General features: G+C 41.6%; 1 protein-coding gene across 13 annotated transcripts in view; it reads right to left on the bottom strand.

The window, feature by feature from the left end:
- Positions 1-19,647, bottom strand: part of foxp1b (forkhead box P1b) — a 197,482-nt gene that overhangs the window by 128,085 nt on the left and 49,750 nt on the right. Inside the window, exon 1 of one of the 13 annotated variants that reach the window (XM_074648243.1) lies at positions 4,978-5,107. The exons of the other annotated variants lie outside the window; for them this stretch is intronic. The gene's annotated coding sequence lies outside the window, so the exon portion shown is untranslated. Of the gene's footprint in view, positions 1-4,977; positions 5,108-19,647 lie in introns of those variants that run through there. 13 annotated transcript variants of the gene reach the window in all.

Below are 19,647 nucleotides of genomic sequence, written 5' to 3'. Positions count from 1 at the left end.
CAGTCTAAAACACAACCCTGGAGTTATAAAATTAGGTCAGCAGCGTTTTCAAACGTCTCCGTTTTAGTGGCTTGAAGACGCCGGAGTAGTGTGGACGCTAGTCATAAACGTAGCAAAAGTTTTGCGTTTGAATTGGGCTGTCAAAGTTCACGTTCATTTGTTTTAACACCACTAATTTCTTTGACGCATTAACGCAACTTGCGATTTTTAGGTTGTAGCAGGCTCAGTTTTAAAGCTAGAGTGAAGATTATATTAAACTAAAAATCTAAGGAATCCATCGGTACCAACCATGTCATACTAGCTTGTCGCGAAAGAGGCTAAATAATGCTACAAAGTAACGCTAAATTTTAGCAAGGAAAAACTGTTATGACGATTTTCAAAGTGGTCCCTTGACCTCTGACCTCAAGATATATGAATGAAAATGGGTTCTATGGGTACCCAGGAGTCTCCCCTTTACAGACGTGCCCACTTTATGATAATCACATGCAGTTTGGGGCAAGTCATAGTCAAGTCAGCACACTGACACATTTGAGCATATATTTTTATGCTAAATGCAGTACCTGTGAGGGTTTCTGGACAATATCTGTCATTGTTTTGTGTTATTAATTGATTTCCAATAATCAATATATACATACATTTGCATAAAGCAGCATATTTATCCACTCCCATGTTGATAAGAGTATTAGATACTTGACAAATCTCCCTTTAAGGTACATTTTGAACAGATAAAAAACGTGTGGTTAATTTGCGATTAATCGTGATTAGCTATGGACAATCATGTGATTAATCACAATTAAATATTATAATCGATTGACAGCCCTAGTTTTAAAACAAGAACTTGTTATTGTGGATGTCCTTAGAGGATCAGATTATACAAATAAATGTTTCCATTCTCTATGCAAATACCACAGGACTTCATTGTAATTGTGGTGAGGGGGGAAAAAAACATGCAAACACCCTGTATTCAGAGGAAAAATGGACAATCAGAAGGGTTTTTTGCTATGGTAATGTGGTTACATCTGAGCACGAACAAAGACTCATTTTATTCTGTCCACAAACCTGTGAAGTGGACTTCCCTATTAGTGAGGGGGGTCACGGCTTCACAATACGCTCTCTAGTCCCAGGTATGTTATCAGTGCCTTTGGCTTTGTTGTAAGATTGCATGTTCAAAATATGAATTAATACCCCTCCACTGAAACGCACCCAATCCCAACAAAAGGCCCGCATTCAGCGTGGACAGCTCTTCAGCTCCTCTAATGGACAGGCTCTCCTCTCTCTTCACACCGCGCAGACAAAAACGATGAGGGGGCCCATGAATATTTAGCACTAAGTAAAGTTATTCCATTAATTACTCCGAGCACGCTTAATACTGTATCTGTGGCTACTTCTGTGGCGGCTCGTTAATGAACCTTCACACATCATTACCATATTAATTAATGCTCAACTCAATGGTTGTCAATAGGAGGCTGCCTGCCAGAGTTGTCTCTCGCTTCTTTACAGCCCGTCCGGGATGTTTCGATCACTTAGTATCAGCACCTGAATAAAATCGACAGCATCTATTTATCATGCCGGGGCCCAAACGGTGTGTTTGAATAAAACACTAACAGAAAAAATGTGGTTAACACGCCTCAAGGCTGGTGAATCCGTATTAAGGGTATTGTGTAACTAAGAAGAGGGCGTAGGAGAGTTTGAGCTGTGATATCTATCTACTGTATATACAGGGTCATTGCTGTTTGTTTTTCGGGTGTGTGCAGGACATTTTCCAAGTCACTGTCTGTGCTCCGAAACGCAAGAAAAATCAAAAGCATGAGTCACTTCTCGACATACGCAGCTGCTTACTGTATGATCTGATCTGCTAAAAGGGCTGACTGCACACTATTTCCTCCCTCTTTTCTTCTTCTGGGCTTTTTATTAAGAAGGACTGATTAAATGAAAAACATTGCTAAGTCTCGTAAAAAAAAAAGTCAGCATTTGAAAAAGTGGGAAAAACAAGCATTGTTTTTTTTATGTCTTTTTGATGTGATTGGCAGGATCCTGGCATTATATTGTAACACCCACACAGACTGTAAACAACAGCACTTTCTGACACGCAAACAGACTCAAAACCCACCAATTAAACCCAACTTCAATCCAGCCGGCCCTTATTCTGGGCGCTTTTTTTTCACATTCTTCTTTTTTTTTCTAAGCTTAAAAGGCAACAGTGCAGTCTGGTGAATGTCAGGCCTGTCTGATCCCCCCCGATTCTTTGGACCTGCCCTCACGTTTTGCTGAGCTAAGAACAAAGTACGCAGAGAGCAAACAAGAAAGCTTTGCTGCCTTAATACCAAGGAAGTGGAATTTCACTCCTAACCCAAAACAAACGGGGCCACACATTTCTTTACACTATTTAAATGAGCTCATCGAATACAAAAAAAAAAGAAAAAGCCCAAGTGGATATCCAGTGCACACTATACTCTCTAATCTATTGATCCACGAGGAAAAAGCATGAGACACTTATTTGGTCTGCTGAGAAGTCACAGCTGGGGCAGCTCAGGATCCGCACAAAAAAAGTCTCACTTTGCACGTGAAATTAGATCAGCGCAGTCGGAAAAGTCCAACTCCGATCACGCACACGTACAGTACGGCACACAAAAGGGCTAACGCGCAGCGAGCGAGCATTATGCAATCCTATTTTTATAACCAACCCCTTTCCACCCTGTCAAGTAGGAGGACTGTCAATTCTACCCAGCCATATCAGGTTTCCACTCTCGCCCGGGTCCCAGCTCCTCTCCGACCACGGATCCCGAGCGCTATTAATATCAATAAGCTGCAGATTCCATTTCCCCAGACAAAGACAAAGGGAGAACAAGAGGCGATGAGTGAGAGGAGGAACTAATGCTCTCACGCATCACCGTGGGGTTACCACTTACTATCACCTCCAACCCGGCTGCTCTGGAAAAAGGGGAACATTCTGCACACACTGTTTCACACCCAGACACATACACAGACATATACTGTACAGTACTGCATGCACACCCTCAACAGGGCAATGCAAATATAGGCCAACTGCTGGGTGATATGTTCCAATCATTTGTGGATTTTTAACTGACAAAACACATTCCTCCATTAATCAGATTAAACTATAACATTGTTCTTATCTCCCATCTTCTTCTTCATTCTCATCGCAATTCAAATCTATTAAAATATATATACCCTGTGAACCCCGAGCTGTTTCAGGGCGCCACATTTTACTCACTGTGGCCTCGTTTTTCACTGCAATATAAGTCCTGCATCTCTATGGAAACAGAACAATCATGAATGGAAGTAAGGATAACTCAAAAAATGTCTATTGTGCAGTAGAATATAGTTGTAATGCTATCAATCATAAAAAAAAAAGAGAAAAAAATCAAAGTTGAATTTCTTTGATAATTTATTTTATAAAAATCCCCCCCAAAAAAATGGAATCTATATATAAATTTGTTTTCAAAGTGCCCACAAGTGTTTTCAATATTGGAAGAAAATGGGAGGTAAATACTGAACTATTTACATTTTTACAACCTCTACTTACAACCTCTCGTCTTCTCGTCTCTGCTCCGTGTAGACAGTCTCACTGAATGTTTGTCACGTGACTGTTGGTCTCAGCCGAGTCATTCATGGCTTCTGCAGTTATATTTACAGGATCTGGATATGTACTATAGAGTCAAGTGATTTTGATAAAATATCACTACTTTAATCTTAGATTTGGTAATTTTTTCTGACGGACGTGTTCGTCACACATGACACGTTCAAGGACTGTTGGAAATTTGCCAAACTGAAGATATAAACGGTGTATTTTTGGCGACTTTTGGCAAAGAAAACATGCCTTTCAAACCCACCGGCAGGTTGTGGGATTTGGAAGGTTAAATGTTCTCTATACAATATTCAAAACAATAGTATATTTGCTATGAAAAGATATAGAGGAGTTATGTCTACCTGAGCAGAGAATGAAGTCGCTCTCCCTCCGTGTGGTTTGTAATCAGTGCTTCTCTGTGCTTTGTTTACGTAGCCAGGCCGGCCGTGCTATATCTCACGGCCGGCCACTCTGCACTGCTCTCATACGGCGGTTACAGCTGATGACGCTGCCCCCGACCAACGACGACTCGCAGAAGCGTAGCACCCACCCTCCGGTTAACACCGTTAGCTCTGTCAGCAGTGTTGACGTTGTCTGCACTGTTAGCAATGAGTCATCAACTCCATGATGAGAGCCGTGTGGAGGCAATAACTATGCTCTGAATTTCATATTGAACACTTTTAAGGACACAGAGATACTGGTAACGGGAATTTGTATGATGAAGTTCAGAGAGAAGTTTTGTTTCATCATTCAGGCACTTTGAATGAACAAGCTTTATATTTGGAATTGCAACCCGTGACAGACAACTACGGCTGCAATTCATTATTATTTTCATTATCAATTAATCTGTGAATTATTTTCTCAATTAATCAATTAATCGTTTGGTCCAAAAATTGAAAAAAAAAACATCACAATTTCCCCAAAACACAAAATGTTTTCCCCGGCCAACAGTCCAAAACCCAAAGATATTTAGTTTACTATTATTTAAGACAAACAAGGAGCAATCTCTCAGATTTAAAGATGTTAGAAGCAGCTACCATTAACTATTTTTGATTAAAAATACTCAAATGATTAATAGATTAAACATTTGACCTCTACACACAACTTGATTTAATACATCATTGACATCCTTCATCACACTACATTGTATTGCATCTAAATACTGGACTTGTAGTAGTAACTCCTACTCAGGAACTACAGTAAAACCAGCTGCTATCTACACACCAACTCTGTCAATCACTTACAGAACACACCTACAAACACACCGGACATGCACACGCATACATCCACCAGCGTCCCATAAAAAAGCACAAGAGGAGGAGGAGGAGAAATAAATAAATAAATAAAAGAGAAAGCAGGGGAAGATAATGAAATCTTTACAGACTCACCCATGAACAGTTAAACAGACTTTCATCATGTTCATGAAACTGTATATTGATGCAGATTCCCTCCGAGCTCTCTGAGTGTTTTGAAATCCACTTGTGAAGAAGAGGAGAAAGCTGCCAGTGGAAGTAGCAGGTATGGAGTAGTTCAAGTAGTGTGTGGTGGTGGTGGAGTGTGTTTGTGTGTGTGTGCGTGAGAGAGTGAGAGAGAGAGAGAGAGAGAGAGAGAGAGAGAGAGACCGGGGCTGCAGTGTTGAGAGGGACTGGAGGTATGTGGTCTAAACACAACAAAAGCTGGTGCCTTGCTCTAGATTAAATATGCAGGAAGAGGCCCCCTTTGCATAAACACAAACACTCAGCAAATGAAGAACTGGCACAGAGCAGATGCCTGCTGAGAGCCCTACCTGTCCTGGCCTCTTTTAATTAGACAAGAGCAGGCAGAACAAATGAACATCAACACGGTCACACGAGGCAGAACAAAAGAGAAGGGGGAGAATAAAAAAAGAAAAAAAAAGAAAATGCTTCCTCAATCCTCAAAAATGTCCTTAATGAGAACAACAGAAGTTTATAGAGAAGCCGTAAAAAAGGGTGCACACATTTCACAAGTCACAAAGAAGATTTGTTTTTTCTGGTCTAGTTTGCACCTTGTCAGATCCTGTACACAAGTTAAACAAACTTCACTAATTACTTTGTCAGATTAGTGATAAAACTCAGTGAAATCTAATTGTCTGATATAATAAAAATACACAGGAATGTGACCAGAGCATGAAGACCTCAACGCGAAACTGCTTAATTACAACCTAAAACACTAATTAAATTTTAATATATCAAATTTAATTAATTGAAGTAGGACATTTTTTTTTTTTGGTGAGGGTTTTCATTAAAGTATGTCCTGGATTAAAAAGAATGCACCTTGTGATCCTTTAATTCATCTTTACATATGCGTCTCCTCTACACACCTCCTGCTGGAAATGGGAAAAAATAAGAGCTGATTGGCAGAAAAAACATTATTTTACACTATTAAAGTATTATAGTATAATATAATATACATACTAACAAAGTTAACGTGATAATAACGCATTAACGCCACTAATTTCTTTGACGCAACTTGTGATTTTTCAGTTGTAGCGGGCTCAGTTTTAAAACTAGAGTGAAGATACTGGTATCATATGAAACTAGAAAACCTAAGAAATCCATTGGATACTAGCTTGACGCTAAAGAGGTTATATAAAGCTCCAAACTTGCGCTAAATTTTGGCGAGAAAAAACTGCCATGGCCATTTTCAAAGGGGTCCTTTCACCTCTGACCTCAAGATATGTGAATGAAAATGGGTTCTCTGGATACCAAGCCCCCAGGAAGAGCGCCGGTCGTTGATCCCAACTTTCGTAGTGGCCAAACGGCGGTACTGCAACTTCTGTGTCCGTCACGTGATGCATTGGGCCCAGAAAGACTTTTTCACACAGACATTTTCCATCCTCCATTCATGTGAATGAGACCTAGACCGAGGCTGGAGCGCCAAGCCGTGACGACGGCGTGACATTGGGACCCCGTGACCGAGTCATGTGATCGAGCGGACGCTACTGCACATATTCCATGTGCCCGAGATACGGGTACTTTTCCAGACGGAAGTCGAGCCATTTAGGCGTCAAGCGCCACCGAGCAACTTTCATAGGAATGAATGGGGCCCCGCCTCCAACACTGTATCCAGTTCTCTTAATACATCAATGATGGGTACCCACGAGTCTCCCCTTTACAGACATGCCCACTTTATGATAATCACATGTAGTTTGGGGCAAGTCATAGTCAAGTCAGCACACTGACACACTGACAGCTGTTGTTGCCTGTTGGGCTGCAGTTTGCCATGTTATGATTTGAGCATATTTCTTTATGCTAAATGCAGTACCTGTGAGGGTTGCTGGACAATATTTTTCATTGTTTCATTTTATTAATTGATTTCCAATAATAAATATATACATACATTTGCATAAAGCAGCATATTTGTCCATTCCCATGTTGATAAGAGTATTAAATACTTGACAAATCTCCCTTTAAGGTACATTTTGAACAGATAAAAAATATGCAATTGATCACTATTAAATATTGTAATCGACTGACAGCCCTAGTTACACTAAGTTGCATTTGCAAGTGTCTCAATTACTTCCCCACTTTCCTCCCTCCCTCTATCAGTTTTTTTTTCTCATTTAGGACAGGAATGTAGAAGTGTTTGGTGTTGGGGGAAACTCCTGGGAGAACACTGCCTGCCCAGAGTAAGAGAATGGGAGCTGAGCCCCTCCACAAAATCTGGAGAGTGGCGTCAGATGCTGAGTGACACATACTGATGTGGCCAGTAAAAAAAAATGTCATTTTCATGTGAAACCCTCTCAAATGGATCGGGGGAAAGGGACAGGGTGACACTAGGTATAGGGAGGCTGTAAAGAGAGAGATCGAGGGGTGAAAGGGAGTCAGAGAGCAAGGGAGAGAAAGGAGGGCAGAAATGAGACCTCTGGAAAATAAACAGGGTGTAGGGTTTCAAAGGCGAGGGGGGACACAGGCATTCCATTGTTCAAGCCAATTATCAGTGGAAAATAATAACAACAGATGGATCCAGAGTGGCCGACTTGTGCCGGAGCACCCTGGCGCTGGAGAACAGATGATGAAATGTGAGAGTGCTGTTGGATGGGGTGGAGGTGGAGGGGGGGTGCCCCACACACCAGATGTGAACTTCCACAAGGACAGTTTAATACGTGCTCTCTCTGGCCGCCACTTGTGCCGCGGCGGCTTGGGCGTACCAGACCACGGCTTGGTCAACACCTCCGTGCGTCTGAAGTCACACGACACACATGGCTCCTGCGTTGCCGTGCGATAAATTAAAAAACCTGCGCGTTTCCTTTTATGTCCGACAAAGCGGGGTCATCTGATGGCGAACACATGCTCGTTTACTGTAAAGTGGGGTAACAACACAGCGACGCAGAGCAGGGAGACACCAAGGGCCCCGGATTCTCTTTTATTCCAATCAGCACATATCCCAGATGACCTGTTGTGATGTTTTCATTTGATGTTTTCTAGCGTGCCGAACGTTCACAGACAGGCAGATGCAACAGTGCGGCTGAGACAGACCTCATTGACTCGGTGCTTCATTCACAGATCCCTCATATCAGCCACAGGCTGACAGGCCGCGGAGGAGGGGGGGAGGCTGCAACCTTAAAACAAAACCAATCCTCTGTGTGACTTGTCAAGGGTGGGAGATGTCTGCAGATAGCGGTACAAAAGATCTGCCCTTCCTTTTCACAAGAAAAGAGAAGTTTTCGTTTCATTAACTCCAGACTAAAGCGTAATTATCTCCCTATAGACCTTAATCACCAACAGAAGGATAATAGAACAAAAAGCAGTTTCTTCTTCGGTCATTAAAGTTTTTCTTTTTTTTTGTAATGTTGTTGTTCTTTTTTCTCTCTTCTGCACTTTAGATGAGTCCATCAAATGATGCAAAGGAATCACGGGGGCACAAAGTAAAGTCTCGCTTTCAAATATTGTCTGTTGAACACAGATTTTGGTCATAAAATAGACTCCTTTGCTGAAGTCTGACATCTTTGCCCTTTTTCTATCTGCCTGTTTGACCTGACTGATGGCCACTGAGAGGAGAGGGCAACATAACCAGCAAGTATTAAATGACTATGACCCCTTTTCCACCAAAATTAGCATGTATATGCAGGTTATTTAAACACGGGAAAACACGCTAAAATGGGCGATGACTCCTTTTCCATTGTGAGTATACCGTGCCGTTGCACCGGTCTTTCTGCTGTTTCACGTTTGGCGTCATGGATGCGCCGGCCAGCACCGGAAGTAGGGTTAGTAAACAGTGAAAATGTTACAGTGGTTATTTCTTTTTTTTTAGTATCCGCTACTTATTCATTCACACTCTCAAACCAGAGTTGGTGGTTGTTGGAACAGTGGGAAGACTAGCAAAGACGGTTTTGATGAGTTTTATTTTGTTTCTGTCGAGTTTGAATGAAGTGCGTTTTACAACGATCAGCGAGGTAAAGTTACTGTTTTCTGACTGGAGTCTGGTGGCTTTGAGGAGAGCATAGTTATTGTATGTTAATAAATTATAATAATTGTCCAAATCCCTGTTGATTTTATTTATTAAATATTCACTTCAACGTGCGTCACATAGCATCGCACCGGAAAAGGGGCGATAATTAGCGTGTCCACCCGGTTGTTATGTTTACATCACTGCTTATCGGAGTTGGAGCCGATAAATACCCGTCACTAGTGCAGAGTCATTTGTCCCGGGAGTTCACAAGAATTGGTCGGACGGACGGACAGACGGGTGGATGGACAGGCCTATGACATAACGCCTTCGGCCACGGTGCATTTTCGGTTTGCCTGGCTGCTCTACAGTATATAACTCTTCTCCTCTGAAATGTAGATGCAAAATTCAGGAACGTTTTTCATAGACTGCCGCTGCAGGGTGCACGCGCAGCTGCATGACCGCTTCTCAAAAGTGAAGCCAAATCTTGATCGCCGGCTGGTGGCCGGCTGTTAGTTTACGAAGGGCTTGATTTGATGTGCAGCGGAGTTTTCTTTGAGCAGAGGTCGCATTTTAAACGTCAATATTGCAGTCGATTTGTTTAATTGCTGTAAGTCAAAATCATATTGCGATTAATTTTCGATTAATTGTGCAACCTTAGATGTTAGTGGGTGCTAGTGGGGCTGTTTTGTCCAGTGGGAAAGGGGCTTATGATTGAAAATGCTTGAAATAAAATCAGATTGAACACTAAAACACCACTTTGGAATTGCATACAATCTAACTGATTAACATTGCTTTAAGGTGCTTGTGATACGGAACCACAAACGATAAATCCCTGGAGGATTGAACATAAGGATTTCTACAGAAGAAAAAAAAAAGAATGGAAAACTTTGCCTAGATTTAATTAGCTTATGAGAAATGATTGCCATTAGCACATCTCGTCAAATAGGGTTGAGGCGTTTTGCTGAGGGGGTGAGGGGGGGTAAAAAAAAAGTCATATTTTTGGTGGATGCGGAGACAAAGGGCTTTCAAACAGAAACTGGCGAGCCATCAGCCGTTTTAGTGCACTGAGACTGAGGTCGAGTTAATTAGACTATTGTCATTTTAATCAGGACAGCTCGGCGGCCATCACTTCCTGAAAGAGCCAGTGGACTTTAAACGGCTGAGGGATTTTTGTGTGTGAACGTATGTGCGTGTGTGTGTGTGTGTGTACTGTATATGTGTGTGTGTGTTGGGCCCGAGGTGTCACCCAGCTATGGGTTATGGAGTATGGCCTGGCTCTCTCACATGCTTAGAACATTAATGAGCTGGAGACACACCAAGGAAACAAAGACGCCTGGAGGATCACCAGGGGAAACTACTCGCCTCGGCTCTACTCATGTCTCTGTTCATTTGGAAATAATTTAAATATCAAATATTTGAAATAATTTGCTTCTCCCTGGCTATCAGATTTTGAATAGAAGAGTCTTTCATGTCTTCGTTATTATGTTCTTCACTGGCATTAGCATTTAAAACATAATCAATGTAACCATATTTTCTAGGTGCTTGCCATTATGTTACAATAATAGGTTTATTTTGTCCGGATTTCCATATTTTATGAATACAATCAGAAGTCTGTAATGACAAAAATATCAAATCTTTGCTGAATATCATTAATCTAAAGAGAGTTTTAATCAAAACTGACAAAGGATTTATTCCGGGCTCGCTCGATTTACTTTGTGCCACCTTTAGTGAGAAAAAAAAAATAAGGTAAAGCCGACACCAGTCTCATTTGAGTTTAGCCACCAGCCCTCGAGAGCGAGAGCAGGGAGGAGGAGGAACTGAATACTACTGGAGCTCTGCCAATCAGCGGGGGGTGATAAAGCAGCCAGCCCGATATTAACACCAAAACATCTTTGTAACTTCTCCCCCCTGGCCATAGTTCAGGTCATCTGTGGACAAGGTGACGAAGGTAACCCGCAGACAAATGCTGGTGAACTCCCCCCCCCCCCACCCCTGACACCGCCGTCAGCCCCAGGGCAGGACTGGCCAATGACATTAGCCGAGCGTCTGAGAACAAAGTCGACTCGTGCAATATTTCATATGCACCGACCTCGAGGGAAACCGCATTAAAAGGGATTGGGGCACATTTGACTCCATGCCACTTTTTTTTTTCTTTTCTTTTTTTAACAGCGTCTGTTTGTGATTATATTAATAGTTCCGTAAGTTCATCGTTTTTAACATTAGTCATTAATATTTCACAGGGAGTTAATATTAATCTGATCAGAAATTATCTTCCTTCAATAATTCAATACAGGCATTAATAATTCAATAAAAAGAATGTTCAGCATATTTGAGGGGGGAAAAATGGAGACATTCAATAACTATAATGTGAGAAAATGAAGCCAAAGAAGTCACATTACAGCACCGAGTTAGCTAAATACAATAACAGCTAAATACATTTGAAGCGCTCTGTGAGCAACTGGGATGCAGCTTGTTAGCAAGGAAGGCTAACAAGCTGGGTCTGAAATTCACTTTTTTCACTGCCTGCCACTGTGGCAGGCAGGACATTTTTTTTGTCTGCCACTCAGATATTTTATCTGCCACTTCTGAATCTCTGCGCTATTTGAAAGAATAACATTTTAGATCTGATGTCATTGAATGTTTGACATATTTTACACAAAAAAAACATTATATGCATAGTAAATTACAGTGTATCTTCCTATTTTTCAGGGTGGAAGGGTACTGTCACAGTACTGTACTGTACTTTGTTATTGTCATCTATAGTGATTATTTGCATAAAAACTAGGGCTGTCAATCGATTTAAATATCTAATGTTTGTTTTATTTAATGTGTGTCAGTGTGCTGACTTGACTATGACCCAAACTGCATGTGATTATCATAAAGTGGGCATGTTTGTAAATGGGGAGATTCGTTGGTACCCATAGAACCCATTTACATTCACATATCTTGAGGTCAGAGGTCAAGGGACCCCTTTGAAAATGGCCATGACAGTTTTTTCTCACCAAAATTTTGCACAAGTTTGGTGAGAATTTTTATTACTTAGCCTCCTTCGCGTCAAGCTAGTATTCAATGGATATCTTTTACTCTAGCTTTAAAACTGAGCCCGCTACAACCCCAAAATTGCGTCAATGCGTTAAAGAAATTAGTAGCGTTAAAATGAATTTGCGTTAATGCGTTATCATCGCGTTAACTTTGACAGCCCTAATAAAAACACAATTCAAATGATTAGGAAATAAATAATTGTATTTTTATTTCAATATTTGCTTTGACCAAAAAAAAAAAAATTGGCATTAGTAGTTTTAACGATGTATTATAAGCTGCTTCGAGGTACTGTTAGAAAGGTAACAGGTCAAAATTCCCTCTCTATCATCTGTTTTATATTGCTGTGAAAACATCTCCTTCAAACATCTGGATTTATTCGTTTCTCACCAAAAATTTTATAATTTACCTTCGCCAAATAGTATTTTTACTGAACAGAGTTTGAACACACCATAATGTAACTCAATGGAACCTCCATTAACGTTAGTAGTGCCGTTATTTAGCCAAGTATGACTGCTGCTATCAGGTAACATTACTTGATTTCAACACAGATTTGTTGTTCACAGTGTTGCATTATCAGGGGGAAAAAAGGGTGTGCCCCCTCAGGTTTAGTAGTAGTAGTAGTAGTAGTAGTAGTAGTAGTAGTAGTAGCGCCATGCTTTTGAGTGGGGGGTTTTTTCTCACTGCTGTGGCTCTGGTCCCAAACAAACTGAAACATGATACAGCGTGCATATGCTGTTGCATCATTGTGCATGCATAACTGTTGGAAAGCATCAATATCGGACAACTAGGAACCGGTTCTCAATGGGAACTGATTCTCTATTCCCATCTCTAGTGTTTTCCCTGCCCGCCAAACTAACGGATAGCCTGACAATTTTACCCGCCACTGCCAACAATTTACCCGCATTTGGCGGGTGGCGGGTGCTAATTTCAGACCTTGCTAACAAGCACAGGCAACCCTTCTTGTTTCACCTTAAACTGGTTTATAATCCAGACTTAAATGCACAGACTAACCGGGGGCCACAGGTTGCTGTGTGTACATGCAGACTGTGAAGCCTCTGCTCCATTAAAAGCTCCGAACTGCCCGAAGTTCCTCCATCAGAGATTTACAGGGATTAGATGGTGAAATAAAGGCCTAATGTATATTTGACAGGGAAACCAATCTCTGCCTCACTGGTCAACCCCTCGCAGCATGCCCCCTCTATCACAACTCACTCTCACTGCTACACATGTCAGGCTTATTTAAAACCACATTTAGGATGCATACTGGGCCTTGTATGAGGTCTCAATCCAATTTCCATACAAAAAAAGAGAAGTGTGCAGATGCATAGTGCTGGAAAGACTTATTCTATAAATGATGTCCTATATTGGGTCACAGCCTTAACTGCATGTGAGTACATCTTGATGGCTATTTCCTTTTGTAATTTTCCTTTTTTTTTGGAGGGGTCTAAGCTATGCCTGATTGAAAATCTAACCAATTTCCATCTGCAGTTTAATGACAGATGGAAAGAGATATTTCATGGAGATGTATAGTCGAGACTGATAAACTATTAATCACACCGCTGGACAATGACACCAGCTAAATTTAAACACAAAGTGAAAAGGCGTCGAGTAACAGCCTCCCTTGCTCCGTAAATTATTCATTACTGGCGGCTGTTATTACGCAGCATATAGAATTAAAAATTGCGGATTCCACTTAATTACAGTGACGGTGGCTAGAGATGTCACAGCTTGGACTGGCGATCCTTTATGTTTAACTCTGTCACATATAGTGTCTCTCTTCCTCTCACCGTCCCTCTGTGTCTGTCTGCTCGGTGCCAACAGAATCACTGATAAGATGATGAAGAAGAGTGAGGAGAGGAAGAGAGACCTGGTAATGAGTGTACATTGTACATTCCTAAAAGTGTAGTTCAAAATATCTAAAAGGATCCTGTGTGGTAACGATTGTTAATGATTTTTGTGTTTTTGCATTGTATTCCGACACATCACGTTTCTGTTGGTGGCAATATTTTCTTTGTTTGTTTGGCTATGTTGGCTATGTTGCCTCATTTCTTGAGAAGTTCTTCCACAGAAAGATATACCAGACACCAGAAACCAGCTGCACAAGATTTTCTGATCACCAATTTCATCAAGGTTTTGATTCTCCAGAGCTTAAGCCCAATTTAAATATGTTGCATATAGGCTGTTAGCACATATTGTGCTATTTTTGTGGAAAAAGCTCTGCTTGACAACCCGGTATCATGCCAAAGCGTACAACAGACCCATCTGTCCACCAGAGGATAACAAGTCAGTGTCACGTTTTGCCTCACTGTGGCGTGAATATTACACGCATGTATGAAGGTGTAGTACCAACAGGGGGCAACAAAACCTACTTAGGTTTCGGAAAAACGTCATGGTTGGCCTTAAAATAACTACGTAACCTAAGGCAAAAACGTAACTTAAGTACGGAAATCACGTCACAAACGTCACTAACGCAGCTAACAAACAAAACACCGGTGTCCTGGTTGAAAGTCCTGTGTTTGTTGGATCCATCCAGCTCCCACCATTAGCAGTCTTTCTCACTTTTTATTCCGTGTCACTACCTCTGAGCGTGGCATATCCACATGGATGTGTTTACATTGCAGTCAGTACAGACTACATGGCGTACAAATGACATGCCAAAAGCAAGAACGGTGTTTTTTTAATGCACGCTTTGGCCTTACGCATTATCAACTTTTCATGCAACCGCACTGGATTGGAGCGGTTTCTGGGAGGAGAAATTTTCTCATTTAATTTACCGTTGCTCCACTGTATCTGATCTCACCGCTTAGTGTGCTACAAATGCTGATTTATGTTTCCACTATCAAATGTTCCACGTTTGTTGTCTTGTTCATCCTTCACTGTGATTGGTTGAATGAGAAAAACAAAAGCCACAAGGTGCAATACCGTTTCAAAAGTGACCACATTCTGAGCACCCTGCATAACTTTCACTTTGATTTTTATGTTAAATAGTTGGAAAATGAACCACACTACATGTGAAAACATCCGTTAACATCTGAAACTCTTTGCGCATGCAACTGAAATTTAGAATTTCCTTTGGTGGAAATGTTCTTTGGCTGAAAAGTGAGTTTTTCTTATCATAATATATTTAGTCTTTGGGACTATATGGGACTATAGAACCTAGAATTAACACCTTGCGGCAGTATGCCTCCGCCAACCGGTCAAGTTGCAATTTACATCCATGTCTGTCCAAAATGTCATCACTTCATCAGTTCATCCTATTAGACATTTGTGTGAAATTGTCATAATCAGCATATGAACTCTTGAGTTATGGCCGAAAACGTCTTTTGTGAGGTCACAGTGACCTTGACCTTTGACCACCAAAATCGAACCAGGTCATCCTTGAGTCCAAGTGGACATTAGTGCAAAATCTGAAGAAATACCCTCAAGGCGTTCCTGAGATATTGCGTTCACGAGAATGGGTCTGACGGATGTTCAGATAACCCGAAAACATAATCCCTCCGTCCACGGCTGTCGCCGACATGGAAGCATAATGTGCCGAAAGACTAAATATAGTATGATTAGAAAATGGCTATATCTCAGAAACCACAAGGAGCACAATCAAGTATTTCTATGAACTCTCACCAAGTTGAATATCAAAGATCTGCACACATATGCAGTGTAAAAAATATACATATATTTTACATGAAAAACATTTAATAAACACATGTTGTTTCCAAATTTTTCAAAAATCCTGATTTGACTATTGATAAAAGTGTGATTTTTAATGTTATTTTCCTCACCAGACTAAATATAGTCTTTGGGCACAGATGGGTTAAGTTGAAGAAAATTGGAGATGGAAATGATTGTGTTGTCAGCGTCAAAAACGCTGGTAGTTTAAACTAGAATGTGTGCTTTGGGTGTACTTTGCCTAAAAAATGTGTCTACAAATTAGTGAAGATTCAGCCGTGTGTGCGCCATGAGCAGACGCTCTGTCAGGTGGCCCATTATCTCTGCAAGTCGGTGGTTTTATTCTCTCCTGTTTTTCCCCTGTAGCTGCAATGAAATAAAGATATACAAAATAATGTTAAATGTCCCACTCCTGCTCTCTCTCCGAGAAACCTAGTCGGTTGTATTAATGTATGTAAATAAAAATTAAGCAGATTAAGCTAATATTGATGTATTATGTACAACAATGACAACAATAGGTTTGTTTTTAAAGAACTAACACACTAAGTTGGTTATCAGATGTTATTTTCCTACGAGACAAAGGCTTTGTTTGTGCTCCATATCCTCCACTGAGTGTTCTCCCTCTCTCTCTTCCTTGTATCATCCCCAGCTCGCAGCGGCAAACAGAGTTGTACGCAAATACTAAAAGCCATAAATGCATTATATTGTTTGGTGTTAACATTTGAATATTTAAATGGTGTGTTTCAGATCTAGATATTCACATTTCCATACACTGCACATGCTGAGAGCAGACAGTTAAGTTTGCCCACGTGCCAAGTTGAAGACTTTGTGAGCATATTTGCATCTTTTCCACACGATATTGCTCTGACACGCTGTCATTTTCATGATTATGTTTCATACATACTTGTTAGCAATGCAAGTTACCTATGTTTAATAAACGACTACTGTATGTGGCCTGTGTCACAGCCACAGAGCGGAGTATGTGAATCACCCACGTACGTGTCACTTAACCAAATTGGCAAAGCTGATAAGCCATATTTACATAGCAGTGTTGCTGGGCGTGATTACTATCAGTGAAACTTCCCCCCAGGCTTTAATGGAAAGTTGGACTAGAACTTAGTGTGGGTCACAGCTGCCCTCGGGAAAATAGCTCAATTACAGCCGTGGATATAAACACTCGTGTGGCTGTCGGGAGTGGTAAACAGATGTGGGGTGACAGTCTGTAGTACGTGATCAGTCAAGCAGCTGTTGCAGCACCTTCATTCATTCACTTGTTCTGATGATGGATTCCAATTTCTCCCTCCACGGCTCAACACGCGGCCGCACTATTTGCTTACGGGGCAGTGGCAATAGGCAGATTAAGCTGCTGGGAATATCATTAACATGTTCCCTGTGTAAAGCCAACGCCTGCTGCACTTTTACTGCCGCTGTCAAACACAACAATCAGTTTGCAACAAGTGGACGTTATGGATGGACTCGTACTCGCAAACCTTGAGAACTAAAAAATAGGGAGGATTTCAAAACCAAAAGTGGGGAGTTTGAGTTTCAGAGACTTTGTTTCCTGCATTCTTATGACTTTTAAAGAATGAAAATAACAAAATAATAAGTACATTGCAACAGTACTTTTTGTTAAATAGGCCTACTTTAAATTTTAATTCTCAGGAAAGAAAACTGAATAATTCGCCCCTTTGGCGTGAGCTTGTGTGAATCTCTGCCCTTGGCCGAGTATTTCTTTCTCTTAGTACTCTCCATTTCTATCTCTTTCTCTCGCTCGCTGAAGGTCCTTTCAGACTCAATGCGACAACGGCACCAATGCACTCTGAAACCCATTATTTCCAACGGCTTGCGCCGCACCACGCCACGACAGCTTTGCTGTGATGTGGGGCAAGCACAGCACAAACCGCGCCGCGGTGTCCCGAGCAGCTCTCCTCCGCCGGGAAAAGACATTTGGTGGAGCTCTATTGCCGTTCGAGTGGAAACAGTAGGGCTTATGGCTTATACACACTGTACAGTAACAGATACAGAAACAGGTTGAGATAACGAAAAGGAAGAAAAAAAATCGGGAGAAATGTGACCCCGGAAGAAACTGGGAAAGGGCAATGAAAAACGGGGGTCTATAGGGAAAATCAGGAGGGTTGGCAAGTACGGATGGACTGAGTGTGACTTTAGTCCCCGTCTCTCTGCAGGCCTCTGATGCAGAGCTGTTCTGAAAACGACACCGTATCACAAACTTCTCTCCAAACTGAAAGAAGACAACATAAAGAGCATTCAGAATGATGTCATATGATGTTATTTTGCACTGAGCATTTGTTCTCACACAGCGTATTGAAAAGGACACCCCCTTTGGCTGTTGTCTCATTGGGATCCTACCTGTCACGCGGCTGATATGACGCTCTTTGAATGCAGTGTGTGCATCTGATCAGAGCGGCAGCAAGCACCCAGATGACAAAGTGACTAGGAGTGTCAAAGCAGCCCGCAAACAGGCCTGTCCTCTTCCAGACAGGAAGCTGGGAGCGGCGGAGGCGCTGCCTTGTCTCATCTGCCAGCAGCGCTCGCTGCCTCCCCGCCTCATCACAGCAACCGTGTCTGATGGTGTGCACAACTCCGCGCTGGACGGCTGTTTTGATTTCAGCCTGCGTGACACATCTGTTGCTTGTCACGTCGCGTTGTGCCTGTCCGCGAGCCGAGCGCGACCGGGGCAAACACGCTTCTCGTCCTTCTGTCCGTGTTTACAAACGGGGGCTCGCACGGCTTACAAACGGGCCAGCATGGTGCGCATCATGTGGAAGGTCAGGAGGCCTTAAGAGACACTATGCCCACCTGTGCAGCCGGTGTCACAAACCATCACTCCTGCTGCAAGTGTGCGGCTGTAGAATGTGAATGCTCCGTATTAAAAGATGCATTATCTGCTAATAAACGCCGTATGAAATCTAAAGTAAAAGTCAGGAGTAATTGCAGTGTTGATTGTGTGTAATAGGAAAAAAGAAAAAGGTATGGATCTTAAAGCAAGAACGGCGTTCTTATTGCATGCTTTTGCCTTGTGCATTATCGTGCGACCGGGTTGGCTTGGAGCGCTTCCTGGGAAGAGAAATTATTAGTTTTCTTGCTTGAGCACTTTTCTATTGTAAAAGAGTGCTTATTTAGTTTACCTGTTGCTCCACTGGATGTGATCCCACTGCTTAGTGTGCTACAGATACTGATTTATGTCTCCACTATCAAATGTTCCATGTTTGTTGTCTAGTTTATCCTTCACTGTGATTGGTTGAATGAGAAAAAAAAAATATTAGGTGTTACTCAGCACGGTATGAATTTTGGAAGCTCTGTGCTACCAAATCACCACAAGGTGCAATACCTTTTCATAAGTGACCACATTCTGAGCATTATAACTTTCACTTTGATTTTTGTGTCCCATTTCAATTTATTTATATAGCGTCAAATCATAACAGAAGTTATCTTGAGACACTTTTCATATAGAGCAGGTCTAGACAGTACTCTATAATTTACAGAGACCCGACATGAGCAAGAAAAAACTTCCCTTTAAGGGGTAGAAACCTTGAGCAGAACGGGGCTCTGAGTGGGCGGCCATCTAATTTGACCGGCGGGGTTGAGAGAGAGAGACAGACAGAGATGCACAGCAACAACAATAATAGCACAACAGCTATAATAATAATAATAGAAATAGATCTAATAACAATAATAATAGCAGTGATGGATATAATAGAATGATAATAGTAATAGTAGCAGTAACAATAACAGAAATATTACTGATAATAATGATAGTAGCAGTGGGTAGTCTGTTGCGCCTGGGAAAAAACGTGTGAAAACACCCGATGAGATCTGAAACTCTTTGTGCCCGCAACTGAAATTTTTAATTTCCTTCGGTGGAAGTGTTTTCTGGGCTCGCCAAAGCACAAATCAAAATTGGTCGAAGAGTTCGG

Source organism: Sebastes fasciatus, chromosome 1 (genome assembly GCF_043250625.1).
Source record: "Sebastes fasciatus isolate fSebFas1 chromosome 1, fSebFas1.pri, whole genome shotgun sequence".
In the NCBI taxonomy this organism is placed as follows: Eukaryota; Metazoa; Chordata; class Actinopteri; order Perciformes; family Sebastidae; genus Sebastes; species Sebastes fasciatus.
Note: the sequence above shows the minus strand (reverse complement) of the source record. Positions and strands in the feature narration are given on the sequence as shown.